The following is an 8,114-nucleotide window of genomic DNA, read 5'->3' on the forward strand; positions in this document are numbered from 1 at the left end:
TGTATACATTTTTCAAATATATTTTTTATTGATTTCAGAGAGGAAGGAAGAGGGAGAGAGAGATAGAAACATCAATGATGAGAGAGAATCATTGATCAGCTACCTCCTATACACCCCACACTGGGGATCGAGCCCACAACCTGGGCATGTGCCCTAACGGGAATTGAACTGTGACCTCCTGCTTTACAGGTCAATGCTCAACCACTGAGCCACACTGGCCAGGGCTGGCCTCATCTCTAAAAGAGGATAGCACCAAATCTTATTGGTTAAGGACCTGATATCAAGCTATACTACAAGCCATAGTAATCAAAACAGCATGGTACTGGCATAAAAACAGACATATAGATCAGTGGAACAGAACAGAGATCCCATAAATAAACCCACACCTATATGGTCAATTAATATTTAACAAAGGAGGCAAGAACATACAATGGAGTAAAGACAGTCTCATTAATAAATGGTATTGGAAAAATTAGACTGGTATATGCAAAAAAAAAAAAAATGAAACTAGACCACGAACTTACATCATACACAAGAATAAACTCAAAATCGATAAAAATACTTAAATGTAAGAAGTAAAACCATAAAAATCCTAGAAGAACACATAGGCAGTAAAGTCTTGGACATATCTCATAGAAACATTTTTTCTTATATATCTCCTAAGGCAAGAGAAGCAGAGGAAAAAATAGACAAATAGGACTATATTAAACAGCAAAGAAAACCATCAACAAAACCGAAAGGATGCAGGAACTGTTACAATACAACTGAAGTGTTTTATTGTCGTTCCTCCTGCTTAAAGCAATTGATGCATAAATTATCTCTGTTTAGCACAATTCCATAGCTAGGCAGAGACGCTTGGCCTCAAACATGAAGAAAAAAAAATATATCGGCCGACCCAGAGGGCACAGCTGATTCCTCCCCGGACACCGACACCACCATCAAGCGAGGCCCTGATGGACCCATGATCCTGCCCTTCAACGTGCTGACGCTTTGGGAAGCCTGTCGCCAATGACACCGCCTGCTAGCCAGATCAACAAGGACAACCAAACCATCAACTTGAGGACAACTGAAATCCCTTGGCTGAAGAGGCCAGCAACCTTCTACAGGAACAAGGCTCTGTGTGCACGCCATCCACTATGTTTATTGCTATGCTCCCTATCATTGCTTGTCAGTCTTCTTCCGAGTCTTAAACAACCCAATCCGAGAGGTGGCCGCTGATTTACACGTTCTATCATTTAAAAAATAAAAAAGGGAGAATTTGACGGAAGCCGGTCCACCCTTGCTGCTTGACACAGTTGCTGCAGGGAAGAAACATCTGCACAGCTTATGTTTCAAGGGACCTGGCGTATATGGCATATGTTTGCTCCCCCTCTTAGCGATATGTGTTTTAAACAGGACACCTCACCGAGAAAGGTTGTTTCCCCAGGTGAGGATTTTTCCTTGGAGTTAGGGAGGGAATAAAACCCCTTAACTAAGTGCCAGGCGGGTAATTAATCACTTTAACTACGAACAATCACGCTTAAGCTACATAATCTTTACTTAGGATGATCTCCTTCAGTTACTTCCTTGTAGCTTAATAGAACAATAGAGTAACCTTGGAATGGAAATAAGAAACGCCCTAACCTTTGGGATAGAATTGATAGGATTAAAATCAACTGGTATAAATACAGATGTAACAAGACAATAAACATAGAACCTGGCTGGAGAACCTGGCTAGAGAACCTGGCTAGGCTGCTGATCAACTGAAAAAAAAAAAGACAACTTACTGTACAGGAGAACATATTTGCCAATGATAAGGAGTTAAAACCCAAAATTTATAGATCTCAACATCAAAGAAACAAACAATACAATTAAAAAAAGGGCAAAAATCCTGAACAGACACTTTTCTAAAGAGGACATACAGATGGCCAATCAACATATGAAAAGATGCTCATCGTCACTAATCATCAGAGAAATACAAATTAAAACCACAATGAGATATCACCTTACAACTATCAGAATGGCTATCATCAATATATCAACAAACAAGTGTTGTCAAGGTTGTGGAGAAAAGGAAACCCTCATGCACTGTTGGTGGGAATGCAGATTGGTGCAGCCACTATGAAAAACACAGAGATTCCTCAAAAAGTTAAAAATGTAACTGCCTTATAACCCATTAATTCCACTTTTGGGAATACATCTGAAGAAATCTGAAACACTGATTCAAAAGAATATATGCACTCTTATGTTCACATTTGTTATAAAAATTCCCTCTTTTGTTCATCCACAGGACGTTTTAGTTTCATCTTCCAGATAATGGAATATAATTTTGTTAAGTTTCATACAGCAATCAGAAAAACTATATGGTAATGCAAGTTCATTTGCTTGGTATACCCAAGCTAATTCAACTGCCATTATTTTTAACTGAGTGTGGTGTCTTTTCAGAAAATGTGTGTGTGTGTGTGTGTCGGGTGGGGGCATGGGGGGGGAGAGACTGATTTAGAAAAAAGTGTCTATAATTAGAAGAGTCAATCTTTATATGTGCTTCCGCATCACCTTCTCTACCATTCCTAATTCTAGATTATTTTCTCCATATTGTGCAATATGTTCTGTTTTAGCATTTACTTTCCTAAGTCTATTTTGATATATCCTTCCATCTGTCATTAAAATAGCACAGTAATTTAGTCTTCTTTTTTAGTGATGTCTGGGTCATGCAGCCCTTGATATTTTAATTGTTCCCATTTTCATTATCTGCACTTTTAGAAAACAAAATCACTATGTTCACAATGTTAACAATTAAATAGTACTATCTCAATTAAAAGCACAATGGTTAATCTACCAGCAGAGTTAAAGACAGAACGTTATTGCTCATGTTTACAACACACACTTAAGATGCACCACTGGGAGTGATGAAACAATAGATGATCCATTATTGTGAACCACAAAATGCAATTTCCAACATCAGCCGTGTAGAAAAACTAGCAACAGGGTCTAGAAAAGATGGATCATCTATGCCTTATACACTTAACACTAAAAACAATGTTGCTTTAAAAAAAACACACACACACACACACAATGTTGCTTTCATTCCCTAATTTGGGGGCCACCTTATGGATTTTGTACCTCAATCTTTTGCACCCACTGCCAAAACTATACCTTTTCACATTCTGGGAAGGGATTTCCCATCATGCAAGGTTTTAAGTGCTAAAACCAAGATGATTTTCAGGAAAACTTCAATGGTTAGTGACCATTATTGCAGCCCAAGTGGGGAGAAGAGAAGAAACTTCACGCAGGGGGCGGGTTGGCTTGGATTGTTTGAGCACAAGAAAATTGAGGTGGGTGTTTTTATGGTGGTGGAGGTACCAGCAGTAGACTACTCAGGGTATAGATGCCTGAGTCAGGTGAGGACGTCTTCAGTGGAGGAGAAAGGATGGTGTCTTCAATTAGAAATTATCTACATACAGGTGATTGGTGATTGCATAAAGGAATATTGGGCACATGAGTAAATATATTAAGGAAATTGGGAAACAGGTTTCTCACTGTTGGGGAAGGGAGTTATAAATATGAAAATGGAGAAAACTGGAATGAACTCGAGTGTTAGATTGGAATTGGAGTTATAATGGGAACAAATAATTTCCAAGGTGTTTAAAGATATTTGGGAAAAAATTAGATGTAAAAAGGAATGTTTGTGTGTGTACCCTAGCTCTGTTCACAGAGAGAACCTGGGAGCAGCAACACTTCAATAGAAGTGGGGTCACCTAGTGTCTATATCTTGCTTTCTAAATACGTTCCCTCGTTAAAAGGAACCAGGGTTCCTTAAAGAAATGTTTAATTCCAAATTTGGGAAAAGGAAAGTACAAGATGATTTGAGGATATTATGTGCTGGATAGCAAAGAAGTGCTCAAAGAAGAAAGGGAGCATATTCAAAGAACACAGAAAGCGGCTTGAGGAGAAAAATTCAAGCATTAAAACATATAACACTAGCCTTGTTCAGTGTGGCTCAGTTGGTTGGAGGGTTGTCCAGTACACCAAAGGGTTGCAGGTTTGATTCCTCATCAGGGCACAGACCTAAATTGCAGGTTTAATCCCTTGTCAGGGCATTCTGGTACTGAAGGCAACCAATCAATGTTTCTGTCTCACAACGTTTCTCTCTCTCTTTTTCCCGTCCCCTCTTTCTATAAAAATAAAATAAAAAATCAATGAACAAGTCCTTGGGGAGTATTAAAAAAGACATAACAATAAAATATAGACAATTCAATTATACAGGGAAACACGAATCCATGGCATAAATATATTATCAATAATTAAATTAAATATTTATTTAATTATTAATAGAGTTAAAGCTTTAATGAGGAATGGATATTTGCATAGTCTCAAATACTTATTAATTGCAGAGAGAGGTTTTTTTTACAGTGGGAAAGACTGGGAGACAACACCTTAATAAATGATCAAAGTAGAATAGCATAAGTCATAGGAAAATCCAAATTACACACTGCTAGGATGCAATGAGGAAAACACAGCATCACTTCTATAATATCCCTACATATAATCATGAGGAAACATCAACAAACCCCAAATCAAGGGCAATCTACAAAATAACTGGTCCACAATCCAAAAATGCCACGTCATAAAAGTCAAGGCAAAACTGAGGAACTTTTCTCAACTATACAAGACTAAAGAGACATGACAACTGTATGCTACACAGGATTCTGTCCTGGATCTTTTTGCTGTGAAGGACATTATTGGAACAACTGGTGAAATTTGAACAGGATCTGAGGATTAGATTTTGATAAATCTTATTAATGATCATTTCTTGATTTTGATGGTTGTCTTGTGGTTATATAGGATAGCAACTTTCAACCGGTGTGTCTTAAGAATTTTTAAAACATGCAATACCCGACTATTTAGTCAGGGTCACTGGCTTCTTTTCCCTGCAGTGGTTCTCAACCTTCTGGCCCTTTAAATACAGTTCCTCATGTTGTGACCCAACCATAAAATTATTTTCGTTGCTACTTCATAACTGTAATGTTGCGACTGTTATGAATCATAATGTAAATATCTGATATGCAGGGTGGTCTTAGGCGACCCCTGTGAAAGGGTCATTTGACCACCAAAGGGGTCGCAACCCACAGGTTGAGAACTGCTGCTTAGAGTGTCAAATAAAAAAAATGACAACAACCAATACAGCAATAGCCACCCAGTGTGAATGAATAAAAATTATACCTATTTTTTTTGCCAGATCAGTAAAAAATATTTTTTTTGGTGTGCCGTAGAATTTTAGTAATTAGCTTATGTGTGCTATGAGATAAAAAAGGTAGAAAATCACTGATATAGGAGACTGTTCTTTTCTTAAGACACACACACTAAAGTAGTTGGGAGCTACAGGACATCATGTTAGCAACTTAGTTGCATATGGTCCAGGAAAGGAGAGGAATTCTTTGTTTTACTCTAGCAACATTTCTGCAAGTTTGCAAATTTTTTTTTCAACAACAAAAAACAAGGATCATGTATTGTTTTCACTAGAAACAAAATAAATATGGGCTCATATTACAGATAAGAGCTGAAAGGACTAACTTTGGTTTTATAACAATGATGCCATTGGTGATCTTGTTGAGAGCAGATTCAGCAGAATGGAAAGGAAATTAAGGGGTCAGTTGAGGCGCTTGGAAAGTGGAGATAGTGAATATAATACCCCCTTTGAAAATGTTTGTGAAAATGAGAAGAGGGAAGGGAGGATGTAGCTTAAGGGAATCAATTTGTAGGGTGGGGTGTATATTTGGTTGTCTAATTATTGGAAAGAGAAACATAAAAGCAGTTCCTATTAATGATGAAAAAGGAAACCTCAATAAAGAAAATAGAGGATTCAAGGCCTAACAGTTCAGATGAAAAAGAGGAACACTTAAGCCTTTGGTTTGTCTGACTCTTCTGCATCGCCAAGACAATGCAAACACTCAATTCAATATTTTCAGGGGGCTGGGTGTAGAGGTTATTCTTCCACAGAAAGGTCTTGCTATAAAGCTATAGCAAGAAGATGTACCAAACTACTACAAGTAATACATATCTCCAGAGCTATATCGAATTTATATATTTTGTTGTTTGAATTTATTCTACAACCAGGATTTACTAATTATGTAATTATAAGAAAAATTATATTTAAAAATGGGAGGTGGGAATATGCTCTTAAATTTATTCACAAAATTGTTGTAGAGAGAGATTTACTTATCTGAAAATATGTCCACAACTAACTACACATGCAGTAGAAGGGGAGGCAGATTAGAAACTATCCATAGCATCACCCCAATCAGACAGAGTATGTCTGTCAGGAGGCCCAGAGACCACAACGATAATAGTAGTGGCAGCACAGGGTCTTGTGCCACATTTTCAGATGTAGAAAAATCCATCTGGTAGATTTAAAGAACCCTTGTTTCTTCCTCATCCCTTCCTAATCTGTTCTCAACTGTGAGATTCAAGTTGAAATTCCAGTTCTCATCACCAGAGTGTAAAGAACTCTATGTCCTAATTTTTTTTCAAGCATACCTTTTTAGGAGAGAAAATGAAAGCAATAGCCATTTTTATATGTTTAAATAAACGTTATTTTGTAGATCAGTTTTATGTTTAAGGCAACACTGAGCAGAAAGTACAAAGTTCTCATATACCCCTTGTTCCCACACAGTCTTCCTCCACTATCAACAACCTGCCTCAAAATTCTACATTTGTTATAATCTATGAGCCTACGCTCACACATTTGTTATCACCTGAAGTCCATATTTTACATTGCCAAAGCAAAAGAAGAAAACATTTTAAAACTAATTTTACAAAGCAGTTCCTCAAACAGGAAGTATGAAATGAGCCTCCATTTCATATACAATTAGGAAAAGGTTAGAAAGAGTAAAATGAGATCCCATTTGGAAAATCATTCTGAGGTCCTATACGAACACTGTGCTTCCCAGTAATTACACCAGTAGTCAAAATAAAGATGTAACAAAACTCTGCATGATAAGTAATAGATGAATGGTATAGAAGCAGTTTCTCCTAGTAAAACACCATGTTAAAAAAAATATGTATTGGTCTAAGAATGAGCCACAGGCCACCTTTATTAGAAGCAGCTGGTATCTTGGTAAACTGCAACTTTTGAAAACTTACCCCAGACCTGATGAGGCTCAGGAATCTGTATTTTAAACAATTTCCCTGATAGATTCTGATGTTTCCTATAGTTTGAGATCTGCTAAAAAGATAATACCCAAGATTTAACTATTTTATACACTGTCATCTCTGATTCCAATGTCAATTGGTTTTGCCACTCAACTTTAAGTATCTGTTTCTGATTTGGTGTATCTGGTAGGTAACCCAGACATGTAGCACATAGCAATTTGGCTATTAGGCAACAAGACAGGAAAGGGCCCTCCTCTTATGGGGCTTACATTCTCTTTTGGATACATGGAAAATAAACAATAACCAATGTAATGTCAATGGGTGAAAAGTTCCATGAAGAAAATAAAACAAGGAAATGAGATAGAAAATAATATCCATGGAGAGAGCAGTCAAGGATGTCTAGGGCTACCCAATTTACCTACTTCAAAGACCATCACTTACTTAGACTTACTTAGACTACACCATGCATGATGATCCCTGGAGCTGTGCCATGCTTTATCACTAGAGAAGGCCATGCCATGTACATGACTTTTCAACTAAGACCTTGACAACAAGAAAGAACTGTGTGGGTGTAAAGATCTTTTGCTATTAGACCAAGGAACAGTACATTCTGAGGTCGGATGGAGCATGACTTGTTCCAGAAAAAGACAAAAACCAGTGTGACTGGAGCCTGATGGAAAAGGGGTGGTGGTGTTATGGGAGATAAGGTAGAAGGAAGGCTACTGCAGGGTAGGGGCAGTACTCAGGCCTGGCTGGCGGTCTTACCACATTTCCAATCAATATATTTTCTCAATATCTGAGACCACTGCAGCACAACATCTTCAACACTCTCACACCTCAATATTCTTAACTGTTCTTTTGGCTTTTTGTTTCTTTGGAAAAGTAGATATTATCACAGAAGTCGTCGTCTATATGCTCCAACCACCAAACTTAACAACTTATCTGCATCAGCAACTATACTTTCTACTTTCTTTCTCTCCTGT

The 8,114-nt window shown here is 37.6% G+C and overlaps 1 non-coding gene across 1 annotated transcript; it reads left to right on the forward strand.

The window, feature by feature from the left end:
* Nucleotides 1-741: 741 nt before the first annotated feature.
* LOC111827250 lies at nt 742-869 on the forward strand. Its single transcript, XR_002830758.1, has one exon. It is a non-coding gene; the product is annotated as a small nucleolar RNA SNORA63 (small nucleolar RNA).
* The last annotated feature ends 7,245 nt before the right edge of the window (nt 870-8,114 follow it).

The sequence above is a fragment of the Myotis lucifugus genome, unplaced genomic scaffold (genome assembly GCF_000147115.1).
Source record: "Myotis lucifugus unplaced genomic scaffold, Myoluc2.0 scaffold_2, whole genome shotgun sequence".
NCBI lineage: Eukaryota > Metazoa > Chordata > Mammalia > Chiroptera > Vespertilionidae > Myotis > Myotis lucifugus.